The sequence below is a fragment of the Hevea brasiliensis genome, chromosome 8, assembly GCF_030052815.1.
Source record: "Hevea brasiliensis isolate MT/VB/25A 57/8 chromosome 8, ASM3005281v1, whole genome shotgun sequence".
In the NCBI taxonomy this organism is placed as follows: Eukaryota; Viridiplantae; Streptophyta; class Magnoliopsida; order Malpighiales; family Euphorbiaceae; genus Hevea; species Hevea brasiliensis.
Genome location: NC_079500.1, coordinates 18,187,370 through 18,209,682, shown reverse-complemented (window position 1 = coordinate 18,209,682; position 22,313 = coordinate 18,187,370). Strand labels below are relative to the sequence as shown.

At 28.8% G+C, this 22,313-nt stretch overlaps 1 pseudogene; it reads left to right on the top strand.

Annotated features, from left to right (window-relative positions):
* The first annotated feature begins 6,677 nt into the window (after positions 1 to 6,677).
* LOC131182084 (NAC domain-containing protein 100-like) lies at positions 6,678 to 19,106 on the top strand (annotated as a pseudogene).
* Positions 19,107 to 22,313: the final 3,207 nt, after the last annotated feature.

Below are 22,313 nucleotides of genomic sequence, written 5' to 3'. Positions count from 1 at the left end.
TATAGAATGATCAGATAAAGTCAAGGTGCTCAGATGAAATGAATCATCTTGAAAGAAGGGCACACACTATTAGGATAAGCCATATTTTCGCCAAAATATGGCTACATGATAGATGTCATTTCTGTGATATGCGGAGGAAATCAGTTGGGTATGAACTAGTAAAATCTCGATTGTGATGGAAAAAGTATCATCCCCCAATCCTATAAATATGGCCCATGACACCTGCCAATGTTTGCAATTCTATTATTTTATTATTTTTCAGTATTTGCTTTTCCCTTAGCATTTATTGACTTGAGCATCAGAATGGCCCTACTTAGGCCGCTGACCTCACCTTTCTCATTTATGTAGGTAATTCTATGAGCATCCAAGAATCTCAAATAACATCAATTACATAATTATATAATTTAATAAATTAATATATTCATATTTAATTTTTTATAAATATATAAAAATTGAGAACTTTACACACTAGTTATATATATAATTCATTAACACCTCGCAGATTGTTTTTTTTTTTTTTTTTTTTGTCAGTAACACGTTGCAAGTTGTTAAAATAGACTTTATAAAATTCAAACATAAAATATCCATATTAATAAAAAAATTACTTTTAAATGATTATCATGTGTTGATTTAAAAAAAAAGAAGAAATAATTAAAGGAGAAGATTTTATTTTTTATTTTAATATTTCATCTAAAGGTGGAAATAAGATGTAATATAAGCTGCTAATATGGAGAGCTATTTTAAATTAGATTCAAATATTTTTTTATTTATAAAAAAATTTACTTGAGAATTTTTTTTAGTCTCTTTATGAATTGTTTATTAAATTAATTGTGGCCCTAATAAATTAAGTTGCGAAAATAAGTACTCTCCAAGATATTGCAGTCATATAGCCAAAACCATTTTAAGCCTAGCCCTCAAATACATTGACTTTGTTAAGTAACAACTTTTAAGGTAGTGCTTAGTATTTTGATCATAATCAAAATACTACCTCTCTTATCTATGTTGTTAATGACATAGTATTTATAGTAGTATTTAGAAATTGAAAGAGTGATCCATGAAAAGCTACTCCTCATAGCTTTTAGAGATTAAGAGAGAGTTTTGATCAGGGTTAGTAAGATGATACCATTATTTTTATATTCAACCGCTAATTTAATAGCTATTTTTACCGAACACTTCTACTTTAGATTACTATATAAACAGATAATAATTAATAGCTAATATCTAATAGCTAATAGTTAGTAAAAATAACTGACAATTGTTAAAACAACTAATAGTTACTAAACAGTCAATATTACCGAATAGGACCATAGAGAGGGGATGAGACAGTTGACCCACACAAGTAAAATAGGTGCAGCTCACTGGATTAAATTAAAAAAAAATGTAATTAAAATCAAATTTGGCTTATGTTTGATTGTTTTAATTTTTTTAATGAGAAAATTAATAAATTATTTTTATTTTTTAAATCGCCGTAAAAACTATATTGAGAACTTCTAAATCATAGACCATTACTTTTTTTTTTTTTCCTTTTCCGTATAAAAGCCAAATATTATTATGAAAAAGGAAACTCAAAACATTTTTTTTTTAATCTTTTTGGATTAAAAAAGGTGAAGTTTTTTTTTCTTAACACTTGTGGGTTTAAATAAATTACGTGTATTATATTTTAAAGTTGTTGTATTATAAAGAATATAATAGGGTATGGAACGAAGCTTTATATAGTAAGGGGACCCTGTTGACGAACGGATTGCAAGCGCAGCTCGTGAGTTTAAGAGACCGGGAAAGCCTTCTTCCTATGACAGCGTCCTTGATGGACTGGATGAGGCAAACGACAGGAATCATGTTTTGTTCCTCTGGTGCATGGTCTGCGAGTTCATCACATGTCCGATTTCTGCCAGACCATCTAACAATACTATTAAAGCAAAAATTAAGAAGGAATTACAGTAAATTTTAATTTCAATAATACATAATCCTTTTTTAATTGGTTAGATTCATGATTTCCTTTTTCTTTTACAAAATTTTAGCTAAAAATAAAATTCAATTTGGAAAGAATTTAATTTTACTTATGAAAATTCTGTGAAATAAGATCCAAAAGTGTTTTATTAAGCATTCAGAAATACATAACTGAACTGTAATGTTGTCAATTGATGAATTAATTTTTAGTTTTGGTTAAAATCTTTTCAAAATTAAGTGATTTGGATAATTAATTTAAAATTGAAACATTTTGATAAAATTGTAAATTGATATTAATATTTAGATTTGTTTTTTTAAATCCAATTGCCCTTAAAATTATACTTAAAAAAGAAGCTTTTTTTTTTTTTTTTTAGGAATGCTATTTCATATATAATTTAAATGAGATCTTAACTGATTTAGAATAATTCAAGTGATTAAAGAAGCAAATTTAAAGGAATTTAATTTGAGATTATACAATCCAAACATATATAGCAATATAATAATCATTTAGTTACTTAGATTATTGTAAATCGGATTAAGATAATCAAAACATTTAGAGCAATATATTAATTAATTTTAATTACCTAGATATTTTTTTTGTCAAAAAAACAATTACCTAGATTATTCTAAATCGGATTAAGGTAATCCAAACATATATAGCAATATGTTAATTAATCATTTAATTACTTAGATTATTCGCTTTGATGATTGGACTGTTAAAATTAACAACATAAAAGTGAATTATACAAAAACAGTAAAATACTTAAACTTTAATTTATGATATAAAATCCGTAATATTTAATTTAAATAACATAAAATCCCATGTAACCACTAACAATAGGTTTTTAGATAAATTATGCTAATGTGGCACTTATTATATTTAAAAAAATTATATTTTATCTCTCATAATTTAATAAAAAAATTTTAATTAAATAATATTTTGTAATTTATTTAAAAAAGAAACTACTTATTCATGGTTGAAATTAATAACTAACTTCATCAAATTTAAAAAAAAAAAAAAGGAGAAATAGAATTAAAAAACCCAAAAGGAATTTGTAGCCTTGATCTTGTGAAACTTTAACTTGAATTAATCCTTTGTGCAAAAAAAGTAATTCTTCTCAATTTTGGCCTCCTATGTGAATTTCTTGAAAGCTAAGATGGTTTTCTTGTGTGTTTAGGATTCCATATATATATATATTTCTGATGTGAAAACCCTAACGTTAAAGTCCTAGGAGGCTTAGGAACCCCCAAAAAGGGGATGCAAATGCGATAACTTCTGTCTTCGGAGCATCATACAGCCTGTGTAATTTTATTAATTTACATGGGTCTGCATGTGATCCTTTGCTTCTTAAAACTTTGAATTTCCTTTCCACAAAAAGTTATAGCATCTAACCTGTATAAGTTTACATAGCCCATGTAATTTTAGACTTTTAGAAATTAGCATTACATGGACTATGTAATTTACTACACTATCAAAGACCGCCAAAACATAAAATTGAAGTTTTATCACCTTTCCAATCATGTTCATATCCTCTAAATTATTGAACCTTATCTAAAGAAATCCAAAAATTAAAGAATTAGCTAAACATGACGAACAACTAAAAACACATAAAAATAGAATAAAAAGGTAACTAAACATGTATAAAATACATGAATATAATAACCTAAATGCCTGTAAATTGTCACTAAATCTGCTAGCACTCAACAATGGCAAAAATTCTTCTTTTATGTGCATTATTTTTTTTAAGTCTTATAATTCAAGGTGAATTATTTTCCAATGCTAGTTATTTTGTGTTTTTATATGATGCATTTTTGTTTTCCTTTTTAAATTTAGTCATTATCAAATGAGTTTTATGCAAAGAGGTAATTAATTTTAATTTTTGTAAAGAATTTATAATTGGTTTAGGATTGAGAAGAAGAATTGGTTTTTTTTTTTAAAAAAAAAAAAAACACATCCTTTTAGTTGTTATAGGAAAATGAAATTTGAAAGTATTTTTCTTAAGAATAATTTTGACAAAAATATAAAACAATTATTAAAGATTGTGTCATATATTTTGATTTTCTTTTATGTGCTTCACATGTATATTTTATCTAATTTAGTTATCAACCGATTATGAAACTTGCAAGAAATTGCCAATGTGAAGGAGTTTCAAATATTACAGTTGTCCAGGCAAAAGTGCAAAAGAAGTGGCCGGTGACTATAACAATTAATTGCATTTGCACTAGAAAAGACATAAAATTAGACTGTAAGGGATTTCAAGTGGTGAATATAGTCAACCCTCCATACTTAGGTAACCAAAATGATGATTGCATAGTTACTTACAATGGAGGAGTTCTTCCTGCAAAAGCTCAATTGGCATTCACCTATGTTTCGAACAGTCCATTTGGGTTTAGGATAATTAGCACCACAATTGCATGTTCTTAAGGGAATAATTTGAAGAGCTTGGGCGCTTATAATATGTAACAATTGTTTACTACACATTATTATAGTTATAATGTGAATAGCACCAAGCTTGGTGAATCTTCAAATGCAATAGTTTACACATTTTTCATTTGTTCCTATAATTTATCAAATCGTTATATATTTCCATTGCATTAAAAGCCTTGCTCCCTATCCAGTTGGAGACACGCTACCCATCTCCATCTAGGGGTGTGCAGTTTTCGGTTTAAACCGAAAAACCGAACCGAACCGATTAATTCGGTTCAATCGGTTCGGTTTTAAAATTTAATCGGTTCGGTTCGGTTCAGTTTATAATTTTGATAATTTCGGTTAAATCGGTTCGGTTCGGTTATTTTCATAAAAAAATCAAAAAAATCGAACCGAACCGAAATTATTAATATATATAGGAAATCAAAAAAATCGAATCAAATTGAATCGAACCGAATCGAACCGAACCGAAATCAAAGGAAACCGAACCGAACCTAAAGATTTTTGAGTTTTGATTTCTAATTTTTTTTTATTTAGATTTAATGTTAAAAATATGAAATTTTATAAATTTCAGTTTGATCGGTTTAAAACCGAATCGAACCGAAATTTATCGGTTCGATTCCGTTCGGTTTTCTCCTATCAATCGGTTCGGTTCGGTTTTTAAAATTTTTGATTTTCGATTTTCGATTTTATCGGTTCGGTTCGGTTCGGAACCGAACCGACCGTTTGCACACCCCTATCTCCATCTGCATAACTAAACCCATATAATTTTTTGTCAAACTGTTGTAATGTTGCATTTGATTATAATTTTGTTTTACACTGGAAAATTATTTGAAAATTTATAATTTAATTTTTCAAGTATTACAAGGTTATAATTTAATTTATTTATTTTTAATGAAAAATAATTTAATTTTTGATATATGTAATCTGTTAAAAAAAACACTTATTCGGTTAAAATTCATCATTAATAGATTGAAAATCTTAATAATTTAGTTCAATATATTTCACTATTTATAGTGGTTTAGTTTCTAAAATTTTAATATTTATAATAAATTTAGTCCCTCAAATTTAAATTAATTGCTTCGATTAAAGACTGATTCACAATGAATTGTAATTGAATGATTAATTTGAGACTACTAACATTTGAGATTACGATTTCTTTTTTAAATATTGAAGAAGGAAATTTTAAAATTGCCTTGTCGATTGAAAATGTAAACTAATATATATATATATATATATATATATATATATATATATATATATATATATATATATATATTTTAAGTCAAATGGATTGTAATAATAGCTATGAGCTCTATGTGGATGCGTACAGAACTTAGCTGACTTGTATTACCAAGAGGAAATACGTATTACAGATAAGCCTTAGTTGTTAGTTATATTTGATTAGGATTGCAGAGCTAATCTATATACAACGTTATCTATACTGATAACCCTTATCATTATACAGCGAGAGAAATGCTAAAATTAGGGAGTTGTTTGTGCTTTACACGTAACTATAAAAAAATTTAATATATAGATAATACATAAATAATTTTTAATTTTAATATATAAAACTAAAATAACATTAAGACTAAAATTGATCTAAGAATGGTATTATAATAATGATTTGCAAGGATAGAAAGAATTATCATTTAAGAAGAAATACTTACTAATTAGCATAATTAATCTTTTTATGGGAAGTGAAGTGTGGCAATATTAAAAAAAATATATATGCAACATGGGAATACCATAAAAAAAAAATGCTTTCTTTAGAAAAAAAATGCTTTCTTTAGATAGATGAGAATATGATATTTTGAAAATGCCCATATGAGATATGTGATGCCCCTTACCCGAGCGAGGAGTGCCACATTTGGTGCCAGAGCATCTTATCTTATGCTGTCCTATTCATTGTTAATTTTAAGTTTATAGAAAATATGTGAAATTTTTTTTTATATCACAATTTATTTATGTGGATACCCGGGCAGAGCCCTCTCTGTTTAATTGGCATCTGGTGGCTTCCACAAGTTATCTGTTAAAATAATACCATGTCTCATATTTCTACATATCATATTATCTCATTTCTGCTTACACAATCTCAAGTTCATTCATTTATTTCATTCATTCATATAGACATTCATATGCAGATATTCATAACTTTAATTACAATCCAAAATACAAACTTACAATTTTTATTACATCACAAACTAGTAATTACATCATGTTGATACACAATGAACCAAAATACTAGTCTATACATGGGCCCTACCAAAATACAAAATGACCAGTGAGGTAACTCTGGACAATGACAAATATAGTCAGAGCTCTGTCAGACGCTACTATGGTGGCTGCTGCTATGGCGGCTGTGTCGGGTGAGCCTAGTCTCCAGTACCTACACGATGGAAAAACCATACGCGCTAAGCTGATAGCTTAGTGGTGCATAATTTAAAAGAAATGTAATTAAACAATTAAAATAATCATTCTATGCTAAGTTCCGTAGTTTCTAAGTTATTTATGAATTTTCTGCACTTTGGAAGCAATTTAACTTAACAGTATCTTTTCTGGTTATTTCTTATATTTTCAGTCTTGATTTATTTATAACAGTGCCCAAGTAACCTACAACAGACTATAAGTGCTGGATACACCAGAGTATACTAGTTAGACAATCATATGTCTAGCCTGTATACACATGTTATGTCAGGCACTAGGCCAGCGGGTAGGCTTTCTAAGCCACAAATATCATTAGGCACAATGGCCAATGGTCAGGCATATAACCTGTAGAACAATCATGTCAGACATACTTTGTCGATCAGTGATTATTCCTGTAAGTAGTACTGCTATCTGTAGTCTGTAATTGGTATACCAATCGATCCATACAATATACATAAGCCTAGGTTTACTTTGGGCAATTTAGCATTAGTAACTTCTTAGTAGGCTTTTCATGTCATTTTGTAGTGGAAAGGTGGGTCCCACATACTCGTTTAGTGTAATGTTGTGATGTCCCTTACCCGTCTACTGTATAGCCGAGCAAGAAGTGCCACATTCGGTGCCGGAGCACCCTATCTTGTGTTATCATATCTATTATAAACTTTTGATGTCATTTAAAACATATATTCTATGTGTAGAATTTTTTTTTTATATATTTTATTTCTGTGGAGACCCGGACAGAGCCTTCCCTGTTTTATTAGCATCTGGCAGGTTTCCACTAATCACCTGTTACATGTCCATATCATATTCTCTTTTATCATATCATTCATAACTATTTATGAGATCTCAAAATGAAGTATCATCTATTGCATTCATATGAAAATTCATAGATAATAAATTACAAGTTTTCATTTCAATCTCAAGTTTAACTACAAGTCTAAAATGAAATACATCATGACTAGACATAATGAATCAAAATACTAGTCTATACATGGGCCCTACCAAAATACAAAAGATCGGTGAGGTGACTCTGGACAGTGGCAGATCTGGTCAGAGCTCTGTCAGTGCACTACTGGTGCTGCTGCTAGGACTGATCTCCAGTACCTACGCGATGGAAAACCAACGCACTAAGCATAACGCTTAGTGGTGCATAATTTATAGTAACAATAATTTAACAATTGAAATAATATCTGCAACTCATAATTTCTGGGTCTTTTACATTTTTATTGCTCTTTGGAAACAATTAACATTATCGGGATCTTTTATGATTACTTATTGTATTTTAAATCTTAATTAATTTTTATCAGTGCCCAAGAAACCTATAAGAAATTATAAAAGCTAGATGCACAGGTGTATACTGGTTAGACAGCCATATGTCTATCCAGTATATGTCTGTCAGGCACGAGGCCAGCTGTCGGGCACGAGACCAGCTGTCAGGCTTGTAAAGCCAGAAATAAAGTAGGCACAATAGCCAGTAAGTAGGCATATAGCCTGTAGAATAATCATATCAGACATATATTGTCAGTTCATGATTTTCTCGGTAGGCAGTACTGCTATTTGTAGTCCCTAATTGCTATACCAATTTATCCAAACTAAATAAATAAGTCTAGGCATACTATGGGCAATTAAACATTTTTAATTATTTTAGTACTATTTACTGTTACTATTTTCTAGTACTGTTAATTGGTACCATTAATTTCATATTAATGGGACATTAGTCCCAATTTACATATTCATATCATTTTTAATACTTAATTGTCCTCATGAGTATTTTAATTATCATATATAGCATTTTTCCCCATGAACCTTTCTTTAGGTTAATTTTGATGTGTTATATTTATCTAGGAACTTGACTAGGTTAGGATGTCTATTTGGTCACACTTCCTTCATAACAAATGCTCCTCTATGTTTAAACTTGAATTTTAGTTTTGAATCACTGAATTTGGGGTTATAGAACTCAAGTTATGGTCAAAATACCATAACTGGTCCCTTTGCCTCTAAGCTGTCCAGAATTTACAATTTATGGTCAATAAACTTTGACTAGTCATTTGATCATTTTATGGTCATTTTTAGACTTAGGTTCCTTCACAAGATATGTTCCTCTATGTCTTAGGGACTCCCAGGTACAATTTCATAATTTTTCAAGCTTGGTATAGTGAGTTATAGTCAGTGTATTAACCTGGACTCTTAGTCTTATAAAGGTAATAACCAACTTCAGGGCAGTATATTTGACCCTCTTTTTAGGATCTTTACACTTAGAATTTGGCAAAGGTGTCTAAATCAATGTTGTAGCCCTAAGTTATCATGTTTCCAGATCATATTGGCACATCTCAAATGGAATTTCCTAGTGGGAGTTATGGCCAAATGAACACATGGGTATCAAATGGCATTCTGGGTTTAACTTAACATTTTCCAGATTTCAATTCCTAATTTTGGCTAACATTTTCCCTAGAATGAAATGGTTTCTAGAGCTTGGTCAAAACATAAAAATTGTTGCGCTATGTCTTATAAAACTTTTTGCACTAGTTTCACTCAATTTGCAGCTTCGGAGACCAAGTTATGGCTTTTTGCCAAAACTGGTCAAGCATACCAAAGGAACAGTATTTTGGACAATTTTTGGGTTGGCAGTTTTAGTGACCTAAATTTTGCTAACAATTTGAATTGGTTAAAGGCAGAACTGGGTCAAGTGGTCTTCATGAAAAGGGTAGCCCTATATCTAAGCTTTCCATTGATGTAAATTTTAGGTCATTTTGACAAGTATAGAGAGAGTTATGACCAAATGAACATGTTGGTAATTTTCTAGGTTGGCAGTTTTAGTGACCCAACTTATGCTAACAATTTGAATTGGTTAAAGGCAAAACTGGATCAAGTGGTCTACATGAAAAGTGTAGCCCTATGTTTAAGCTTTCCATTGATGTAAATTTTAGGTCATTTGGACCAGTATAGAGAGAGTTATGACCAAATGAGTGGTCATTTTCTAGGTTGGCAGTTTTGGTCATCCGGGTTTGGCTAGAGAATTGGTCATGATTTTGGCGAAATTTGGGCATGGCATCCACATGAAAAATGGGCTATTTTGAGTCTATTTTCACCTCCAATTGGCCTCATACCAATTGTAGTCACATATTTTCAGTTATGGGTCAATAAACCCACTGGACTCATTGAGTCCAAACCTGCAGAAAATTGAACACTCCCAATATCTCAATTCCTTCAACTTCCTTACTTCAATTTGCATGCAATACACTTCTATAAGCAACAATATCAACTCAATAGGTCAATTTCAATATTTACACCAAGTCCTTAAGTATTTACACAAACCCTAGTTTTCAAAGTTTTAAATTTTCACAAACACTACACAATCAAACACCCAAATATTTCAACTCATCACACATTCTCATGAAACCATTTTTCATCACTTAAAAGCAATAAACTTCAAGTTCCATGGCTACTAAAAATTCAAGGGTTCTTTCCTCTAGAAGAAGAGGGATTGGTGCACTAACCTTACTTGAGCTTCCCTAACTTTAAATTTCTTGCTTCTAATGGGTGTCTATAGCTTCCTTAGGGTGTGGGGAGTATTTTTTTGTAAAGTGGCCTATGGGTTTTGGTGTGTAGAAGCTTGGGAAATCAAGCTTGGAAGCTTGACAACAATGGAGGAAATGAGGGAAAGAGAGAGAGAAGAAATGGAGGAAGAAGATAGAAGTGGGTGGGAGTTTGTCCTCTAGTGCCTATTTATAATTTTTTTTGAATTTTCCTAAGCTTTTTATTTTCTTTTCTTTTCTTTTCTTTTTCTTTTCTTTTCCTTTCTTTTCTCTTCTCATTTTCCTAATCTATTTCATAAATTTTAATTAATGTTAATTATTTTATTCTCTAAATTTTTTTTATTTTGACATTTAGGTCAAAATTCACCTTTGGGGGTAAAATGACCAAAATGCCCTTAGTAGTGCATATTGGGTTATTTTTATTATTTTTGTACCAATTTATAAATTCTCTAAACTTTAATTTATTTTTTTTTCTCTACATTTTTTTTTATATTTTCTTAACATTTATTTCTTCAATTTATGCCTTCTCACTATAGTCTAGGTGTAGTTCCAGATATTTTAACTGTCCGAACAGACATTAGTCATCGGAACAGTAAAATATACGGACTAGCTATGGTGAGGGCGTTACAAATGTAGTGATAACAGAATTTTTATGTCAATGTGTAATGGGAAAGTGGGTCTCACATACCTGTCTTAAGTAATTTAGTATATAGTGACTTAGTAGGGATGAGCCAATAATGTTTTCCAAGAACCTTTCTTTAGGTTAAGATTTGGGATTTTCACTTTGCATATGATTTTGGACAGTTTGTGACCACTGTTTGGCCCTATTTCCTAAAAGAAAATTGTTCTTCTATGTCTTGTCTTTATTTCCCTTTTTGAATCATGTCATTTGGATTTGTATAACTCAAGTTATGGTCAATTGACCATAACTTGGTCAATTCTGAATTTTGGTTCCCTTAATAGGCAGTTTTGGTGTTATACGTTGTTGATTTTATTTGAGTAAGTTGCTGCCATATTTGGGTCTACTACTCCTCATAGGATATGTTACGCTATGTCTTATGGTCACTTAGAATTGTTTATTATAATTTTTCAAGTCTTATTGTGTTACTTATTGTCAAATTATTGACCTAGTCTCAAGTGTCTAATGGAAATTAGGTTTCAATTAGGGCAGTAGATTTGACCCAATATTTAGGCTCTTTGCATTCATAAGGTGAGGAAGTTGCCTAAAGCAAAATTGGAGGTCTATTTCTTAGCTTTTCAGAATTGTATGGCTCATTTTGTTTGAAGACTTATAGTAGGAGTTATCCTTAAAACACTTTGCTAGAATTAATGGTCATTTGAACCATTTCCAAATTTGGTATGCCAACTTAATCAAGTTAGTTGACCTAGTTCCCTAAGTTTCTGGGTTTTTGGTCAAAATACCATTTTTGTAGACCTATGTCTTAGTGAAAATTTGACACTAGTTTCAGGGCATTTGGAGTTATATGGACCAAGTTATGGCTTCTTTGCCAAGACTGGTCAAGTGGTCCTTATATGGCAAATTTTGGGCAGTGTCAATTCTAGACAGATTTGGTACTTCAAATTAGACAAGCAATTTGGTTAGGTAAATGGCATTTTTGGGCTTTGTGTCCTCTACAAGAGTTGTAGCCCTATGTCTAAGCTTTCTAATGATATAAATTTCAAGTCATTTGGACCTGTCTACAGTGAGATATGACTAAAAGAGTGAACACTGTTCAATTGGTTATTTCTGGGTTCACTAAAATTGCATATCCGGATTTGGTCAAGTTTCATGTTAGTTTTTAGGCAGAATTGGGACATAGTTTCTATGTGAAAGTTGGAGTGTTTTAGGTCATTTTTCACCTCCAATTGGCCTCATACCAATTGGAGTCACACAAGGTCAGTTTTAACTCAATTCATATTTTGTTTTCAACAAGGCCACAACCTGCAAAAAATAACACTCCCAATAATTCATTTCTCCATCTCCCAAACTTCAAGTATACATTCATGGCACTTCTAATATCACCAATTCATCTCAACAATCAATATCCAGCAGTATCCACTAGTCTAAAATAAGCAACTCAACACCCTAAATTTAATTTGGTCAAGGTCAACAATATGTGCATGGAACAATTGATTAGTGTATGTAATTTCAACTACCAATGCCTAATTCATTTCCACATATCCATGGACACCATACTTCATCATTTAAGTCATGAAATTACATATTTTCTATGCTCCTCAAGGCTGCCAAATTGGGCAGTATCCTTAATTACTCGCAATTATTCAAAGCCCTAAGATAAAGTATCCAAATCAACACTTATACATGCAATTTGATTCCCATACTCTTAGTAACCTTAATCAACATTGCAATTCACCAATTATGTGTCTAATTTAATAACTAATTAAGCTAATTAGGGCTGCCAAATTGGGCATATTCAAGTCTAAAGAAAATCCCCAATTTTTTAGGGTTACAAACCCTAATTCACAATTAACTTCAAACACCCACATATAACCCTATCCTAATTCATGTACTTAGCTTAATTAACATTTCTAAACATCAATTTCACAAAAAATTAAACAATTTCCCCCTAGTTCCATGGCTGCCAAATTAGGGTTTCCTAATTACCCATCAATTCCTAAAATTTTCCTAACACACTAACTCAATTAACCTTAAAATCAAGAAATTAAGAGAGGGAAGTAAGGGATTATGCACTAACCTTGGATGGAAGCCCCTTGAACAGCCCAATTTCAACTTCTACCTTCTCAAATTAGTATCAATGGCTTCCTTTTGATGTGGGAAACAACTTTGGTGAAGGGAATTTTTGTGGATTATGGCTAAAATCCAAGCATGCAAGTGAAACAATTCAATGGGGAATGAAGCTAGGGTGGCAGCAAGGTGAGATGAGGGAGAAGAGATGAGTTTTCTCTTTCCTTTTTCTGCTCACTTAACTTTTTACACAACTTATAATAACTTATAATAATAATATAATACTCAAAGTTTCTAAATTCCTAATTAACCCCACTTAAGTCTCCTTTAATTGCACTAATGTAATTTCATGTTTTCATGGGGGTTTTTATGGGATTTTCTAAACTTAATACCACTAATTTTTAATGAAATTTTTGGTCAAAAGTCAACTTTAAATGTCAAATGACCAAAATGCCCCTCTTCGGGTTAAAGTCCCTCTTTTTCAAATTTACCGATCGGACAATTTCTCTAAATTTTTACACTGTCTATTTTTATTTTTATCTTCACTTTTATCAATTAATGAAATTATTCTTGACATTTTTAATGCCATTTACACATCGGTAAATTTTTAATTAAACTACAGAATTTATTCCTAGGGTTTCTCGGGGGTCCGGGACACTGCTCTTTTAGCCTAATTTCGTTTTAAGTCTTTTATTTTACCTTAGTTTTTCTTATATTTTTTATAATGTATTCTATCATTTTATGTGTCCTCACTGTCATTTAGGTGTAGTTCCAGACACCTTGACTGACCAGACAGACGTCAGTCGTCAGGGCATTAGAATGTACGGACTACCGACAGTGAGAGCGTTACAATATAAAGATAAGATGGTGAACTTGAATAACAAAATTAGTAAAAAGAGTGTCAATATGAACACATTTTTATCATTTCAAGAAGGTTTTAAATTTAAGGTTTATTTTATTTCATGGAAAGTATTTTGTATATGTAAAATGTTTTGCATGGATAATATTTTTTAAAATAATATTTTTCATGAAAATATTTTCTGTTATTTAGTTTTAATATTAAATTAAAAATGTGTTTATATCATATAAATGTTATCATATTTTAATCAGATTATAAAAATTTTAAAAATGAAAAATGACTTACTATTTCCTTAAAAATTACTTAGTTTTCCCTTTAATTAGAAAATATTTTTCATTAACTCATTTTTCTGAATACACCAAACACCAGAAAATAAGAAAAATATGTTTTAGAAAAATATTTTTCGTGAAACAAACAAAATATGACTTTTTTCCTTTTAAAATATGACCTTTTTCCTTTTCTAAAAGCAAACACGATTTTTTTTTTTTTAATTATGTTGATTGGATTAAAGATACTTGTGGACTGACAATAGCTCATAATAATAGATTTAAATTAATTTTTACAGTCAATAAAATTTAAATTAATATTTATAATCAATATTTAAGGTAAGAATAAATTTTTTTAATAGATTTTTTTTTTTTTTTTTTAATTAAACTAGATCTACTATGAATCAAGACACAAGATATATTGGGTCCATGATAAACTAAGTCTAGCTAAGAATTTCTTTTTGTTACTTAAACTAGATCTACTATGAAAATTTATTATTGAATCCTAATAATATTTTTGCATTTAATACATACCACAATAGTTATCTCAAAAAATTATATAAATGGCTGAAGTTTAAACCTCACGTTGCTTATCATATGTTCAAAAACAAAAAGAGAGCTTAGCTTAGCATTCAACAATGTCGAAAATTTTTCTTTTATGTGCATTATTCTCTCTAAGCCTTATCGCTCAAGGTACGTAAATTATTTTCCCATACTAGTTGTGATGCATTATTTTATTTTTTTGTCAGGTTTTTTTCACTTAGTATGTCTCTTTTAAGTTCGGTGTTTCAGGAAAACCTAATGGGTGGGTTTAGCTATAGAGCGATATTGCTATTTTTTTTTTACATTTATTTTAATTTAATAAAATTTAATGATGATAAAAAAAAAGTTATATGCGAGAGGTAATTAGTTCTAATTTTTTGCCTATAAATCCTATTTTTTATCGGTAAAAATGAGTTATATGAGAAGATGTTTATCATATATACTGATTTTTTATATGTGCTTCACATGTATATATTATGTAATTTAGTTATCATCCAATTATGAAATTTGCAGGGAATTGTCAATGTGAAGGAGTTTCAAGAATCTCAATTGATCAAGTGAGAGTGAAAAATAATTGGAAAGTGACAACAACAAATGATTGCATCTGCGTTCAAATAGGCATAAAATTAGACCGCAAAGGATTTCAAGCAGTGAATACAGTCAATCCTCCATACTTAGAAAAGCAGAATGATATTTGAGTTTATTTCTTTAATTACTTAAATTATTCTAAATCTGTTAAAATCGCATTTAAGCATAAAAGTAATTACGCATAAAAAACATATAAATTGCAATTCAATAATAAAAATAAAAGAAAAATCATGTTGCATGAGTAAACATTTATTTTATATATATATATATATATGAAACCCAAATGGACTATCCGAAGCATAGGTGAATATTACATACAATGGAGGAGTCCTTCGTCCAAAAGCTTAATTAGAATTCACCTATGCTTAATTACTTTTATGCTTAAATGCGATTTTAACAGATTTAGAATAATTTAAGTAATTAAAGAAATAAAATGGACTATCCTAAGCATAGGTGAATTCTAATTAAGCTTTTGGACCAAGGACTCCTCCATTGTATGTAATATTCACCTATGCTTCGGATAGTCCATTTGGGTTTCATATATATATATATATATATATAAAATAAATGTTTACTCATGCAACATGATTTTTCTTTTATTTTTATTATTGAATTGCAATTTATATGTTTTTTTTATGCTTAATTACTTTTATGCTTAAATGCGATTTTAACAGATTTAGAATAATTTAAGTAATTAAAGAAATAAACTCAAATAATTTAAATTAAGATCAAAATTAAATGAAACTCATTTGAGATTTTAGAAGGTAATTATCATTTAATGAAAAATATTATCATTATTCTTATGGATTTACCTTAAATAATGATCACAAAAATATGGTTATTATTATTATTAGTCAATAAATTTCGAATCTAATAAAAAATAATATTGATACAAAATATTAATAAAATCATAAATATGAAAAATCTAAAGAGTCATGAAATCACATTTCTTTAACTCAAGGGATAGTCACTGGCTAGATTAAATAAAAAATATATATAATTAAAATAAAATTGTGGCTTAGTATATGATTATTTTTATTTTTTTAAATGAGAAAATCAATAAATTACTTTCATTTTTAAATGGCCTTAAAACTATACTGAGAACTTTTAAGTCATAGATCATTGCTATATTTTTCTTTTTTTTTTTCCTTTTCCATATAAAAGCCAAATATTATTATAAAAACGAAAACAAAATTCATGATTTTTATTAAATTTTTAGATTTAAAATAATTTAAATTAAAATCAAATTTAAATGAATCTCATTTGAGATTATAGAACATATATGCCCATATATTAATATAGTTATCATCTAATTACTTAGATTATTTTAAATTGGACTGAGATAAATTAAATTTGAAATAGAATCTTATATTTTTAATTTTTCATGTTTATATTTTGAGCTAAGAATCTTTTTTTTTTTACATTAATAATAAAAAATAATAATTTTGCTATTTTCAGTGCTCATAATTTTTACTAAAATTTCTTGAGAAGTAAATGATTTGATTAATTAATCTAAAATTTTAATCCAATTGAAATTCAAATTTACAATTGACAAGATGTTTAGATTTTTTTAATCCAATTGAAATTCAAATTATACTTTAAAAAGATGATATTTCATATTTAATTTAAATGAGATCTTAACTTATTTGGAAAAATCTAAGTAATTAAAGAGAGAATTCACTCATTGCAACATTAGGGGTTTAATGCTAGAGTAAAGGGAATTACTTGAATATCACTATGATCCGAATGTGAAAAATCATGTATTTAAATAAAAAAGTCAAATATTTTAAATTAAAATCAAATTTAAATGAATCTCATTTGCGAATATAGAATCCAAATATATATAGCAATATATTAATAGTCATTTAATAATATAGGTTATTCTAAATCGGATTAAGATAATCCAAACATATATAGCAATATATTTATATATTTATCATTTAATTACTTAGATTATTCTAAATCTGACTAAGATAAATCGGCAGCCTTCTGCATTGAGATTCTGTGATTTAGCTTTTCTTTGTTTTATTTTCCTTTTTTTCAAAATAAAAAAATCTGATTAAAATAAATTAATTTTGAAATAGCATCTTATATTTTTTATTTTTACAAATTTTTTATTTATATTTTGTGCCAATATTATTTTGATTGGATTAAAGATACTTGTGGACTAATAATAATTCATAATAATAACTTTAGATTAATTTTTTATGATCAATATTTAAGGTAGAAATATAGTTTTCAAATTTTATTTTTTAAAAATCTTATCTACATCCAATATATACATCTAACCATTATACAGTCGCCACATTTTATAAAATCATGGTGAATCCTATATAAAATCATGCTAGGACATATTTAAAATTATAGTTTATTAAAATTTTATTAGTTAACGAATGCACATATACTCGTGTGTACACTAATTTTTTTTTCCTTTTTTATGATCAATCACCTAAAAACGTGGCTTTTTTTTTTCCTTTTAAAAAGCAAGCACGATTTCTTTTTCAAATTTTGAAGAAGGAAATTTTAATGTTGTAATGTTGGATTTGACTATAATTTTGTTTTACACTAGAAAATTATTAGATAATTTATAATTTAATTTTTGAAGTATTACAAAATACAATTTAATTCATTTATTTTTTTTTTCTGAAAAAGCAATTTAATTGTTGATATATGTAATCTGTTAATAAAATAATTATTTGAGTAAAATTTATCATTTTTTTTAGATAAAATTTAGCAGTTCGTTAATAAGGATAATAAGATGAGTATAGTAAAATATCTTCATAAGAGAAAAAAATACAAATATACATAATTAAAATATTCTGTTTAGAGATGATCTGGATAGAGTAGAATAATCTTCCGAGTAAAAACTAGTCCTTTTTTATTTTGGACGAACAAATAACTCTTCTGCAATAATGCCCTTTTGGGATCTTGTTATCTCTGTGACCCATAGGAATAGAGCTACGGCTTTTGGGATCCTTGACTTTGGTTTTCTACAAAGGGAGAGGCCCTAAAGGAACAAAAACCAATTGGGTTATGCACGAGTATAGATTAGAGGGAAAATACTCGGTGTATAATCTTCCTAAAATAGCAAAGGTCTTGCTCTTCTTCTGTTTCCCCTATTTTACTTTGTTTTGTTTTTTTATTTACTATGCCTTCTTGGTGCTGCTATTGAATATTGATGAATTCTCTTGCTTTATTTGCAGAATGAATGGGTTATTTGCAAAGTTTTCAAAAGAGCTCTGGAGGAAAGAAAACCCATATTGCAGGGTTGGTGACGATGAGTTCATATGGAAATGAATTAGGGCCATCATCTTTATGGCCTCCATTGATGGATTCCTCTCCACAAAACAGTGAGACAAGGACTTCCAAGGACAATACATCACACGTGACCTGCTTCTCCAAGCCAATGGAGGACCAAAAAGCCAAAGAAGACATGTTTGATAGCTTTGACAATACTTCTTTTCTCTTGACTTCCACGTCTTCTTCCTCCACTTCTTCACGTCTTCTTCCTCCCCTTCCTCAGTTCTGTTTTCAAAAACCTGTCTTCCAAACTCTTTCTATTCCTCTCAAATTTCACCGAGTTTTGCAAACTTGCAGGACCAAATTGCCAGAACAGTCCATCTTGAAGATGATGCTTGAAAACCAAGGACTAAACATGAAGTAGGACTCAAAAATGGAGCTTTCACTTAGCCAGGATATATCTTCTGCGGTAATCGACCCTGAACTAGTTCACAGGTCCTTTGAAGGTCAAGAGGCTCCACCAAGTTCTGCTGGACCAATAGACCTTGATTGTCTATGGAGTTATTGATCTGTTTTTTGTTTGAAAATTGGAGTTATTGAATTTAAATTGGAGAAAATATAAAATATATTGAAATATTCCCTACATGTAAGAAATAGGAATTCAAGGCTTTGCATGTAGCATAAGCTATGAAGTTACTTTTTTTTTTTTCTACTTGTAAAAAAGCAAATTTTTTTTTGCACTAGGGAAATTAATATATTTAATTGTAATTGGTGCTGCAATTCTTGTTTATTATTTAATTTGTTATGTGATGATACCATGTGAGTTCAATTCCCTATCGCATTAAGTTAAAATCTAATCATGGAGTGTAAAGCTCATAGATAACCCAATAAAAAAGTATTTATATTTATTTCTTATTCAACAAAAATTAAAATAGAAGAATTATTAATAGATTGAAAAATGTAATAAGTTAGTTCAATATATTTCACATTTTATAACGGTTTATTTTCTAAAATTTTAATATTTATAATAATTTAATCTTCAAATTTAGATTGGTTGCTTTCACTAAAAAATTGATGAAGGATGAATTTTAATTGAATTATCATTTTGTAAACAGAAACATATCTCAACAATCAATTTATTTCAAATTAAAAATTTAGTATTAAAAGACTAAATTTTTTTATCATATTTTAAAAAACAAATTACAAAACATCAAAATTATTATTATTTAAACTACATCCTCATATATAAAACACATAAAAAAATCATTTCTTTTATGAAAACTATCCAATTAAGTCAAATATTAATTTTCAATTAATTTAGTTCCATGAACTTGTTTAGTTTGAATTTGAAAACCATGAAGGTAGTAATTAGGTACACCTTAGAGTGAATCGCAAATTGATTTAATGCTCAATTTGTTCCTGTACTTATTAATATGTTTAATTTAATTTATTTTTAATTTTGATCTCAATTTATCCATAAATTTTAATTTAAATTTAATTTGGTTAGTGAGAATTATGAAAGTGTGAGAGCATTGATTGATGTATATTAAGATTAACATTTGATTTCACTGCAAGAAATTAAAAAGTTGGATGCTAAAATTATTGATTATTTTAGAAGGATTTTAATTGGTAATTCCATTTACTGACTAAATATAAGTAGAACACTAAGATTGTAGGTAAATTTCACCTATTATCTACTTTTAATCGGCAAAAGTACCGACTACATTACCAACTAAAAAATTAGTTGGTAAAATTATCAATCAATATTTAGTAGATAATTCATAGGCAGATCATAGAGAATGAGAGAATTAGCTTCCATTTACCAAAATAATTTAGTAGGTAAATTTTGACTACCCTAATTGCCGCCTAAATAAGCAGTGGATAATTTTTTATATTATTTTTTATTTCAAATAATATACTCTTGTTAGTGTGATGGTTTCGGCAGAAGTTATATTTTACTATACTTGATCCACAATATACATACAGAGTGATAGTTGGTTCAAGGTGAACCAGCAGATACAAGAGATTAGGGTAGGTAGTGTACGATGATAAGCAGATTACAACAAACTAATATCAATCGAAACAACTCTATTCTTGATGAACCTTATCGTGCCCCCTCAAGTCCGGCCCAAAACAGGCAAAATTGTCAGCTGTGTAGCAAGTTGTTCGTGAAGCTGTCTTGGTACTGCTTTTGTGATGATATCGGCAATTTGATCTTTGGTAGAGATGTACTGCTCCTGGAGTTCTTTCTTGGTCACTTAGTCTCTTACAAAGTGGAAATCAACTTCCAAATACTTCATTCTAGAATGAAAAATGGGATTCGAGGTGAGATAGGTTGCTGTTGTGTTAAAGACTTCAAGAAGGGACCGGAGCCAAACTACCTCTGCCGCAGCTGCACCAATGGCGCGGCACTCCACCTCAGTTGAAGACTTTGCTACAGTGTTTTGTTTTCTTGAAACCCTTGACATTAAGTTTGTCCCATATAAATTAGCAAACCCCGCAACAGACTTTCCATCAGCCATGTTACACGCTCAATCCGTATCAGTGTACACGGTCAAGTGTTGATTGGTGACTTAAAGGGGACGGGGCTTTTTTCCAAATATATTTGTTGAGTCTATTTTATATATTTAAAATTTTAAATATTAAACATCATAAAATAGAAAATTAGTAATGTACAATAAATTTCTAATATTTAATAATATAATTAATATGATTAGATTTTCAAAGTCATAATTAATTATAAATAAATATTAATTTTTAAATTTAAAAAAGATTAATATATGCATCAAAACATAGAAAAATAGAAAAAATAAAAATACTTAAAATTGAAAATTAGGTTTAAAATTTATAAATTCATGAGCAGGTAAAACTTAGACTTCAGAAATTTTTCCATATAAACAAAAAATAACTTTTTCCGATAATAGAAGTGATAAACAATATATTAATTCTTTACATTAATGATGTAACATTGTTCACTAAAGTTTTGATGAGTAAAAGTTATTGCAACAATTTCTTTACCATTAAAGTGTTAAATTAATTTTAATATATGAAAAAAATGGGAAATTATACACTTCAAGAATCAAACTTTTCGTCTTTCGTTAGGAGTATTGAAAATTTTGCACAATAATTTATTAAGCAAAATACTATACTATAAAATTTCATTCATTGAAATACCATTAAACAAATTTAATTTTCTCTTCATTTAAAACATCTATTGATTAGACTACAACCATTTCAGATTTTAATTTTCACAAACTGGGACTCTAGGAGTTTAGGATTATTTGTCAAATACCAATTTCATATTTAGAATCATATTCTTCCACAGAAATTCTAAATAGCATTAGAAAAGGTAAAAGAAAAAAGTAAATGAGATGTCATAATACAGAAATTCAAATAAGAGTTGATATACTTATTGGCAAAAGAGCTGTTTGGAAATCTACTGACAATCATCTCTAGTAAGTTTATAAAAAGGCAAATCATCTAAACACCCATCTGGTTTTTCTCATTTAAACGCAGCCCTTGTAGCTCGCTTAAGCCTATTGAAATGATTTTCATTTCTCATTAAGAAATACAACCTTTTTGGTAGTCCAGTCACTGTATGCATAAATAAAGTAGCATGCACCTTAACATATAATAAAAGAACCCAAAATAGTAATGCCAACTGCCCATTATGGTTTTTGCCACTTTCAAAACCCAAAATATATGTTAATTGATCCAATTAAAACATAGAAAAATAGAAAAAAAAAAAGCCTAAAAACAAATGAAGAAACAAATT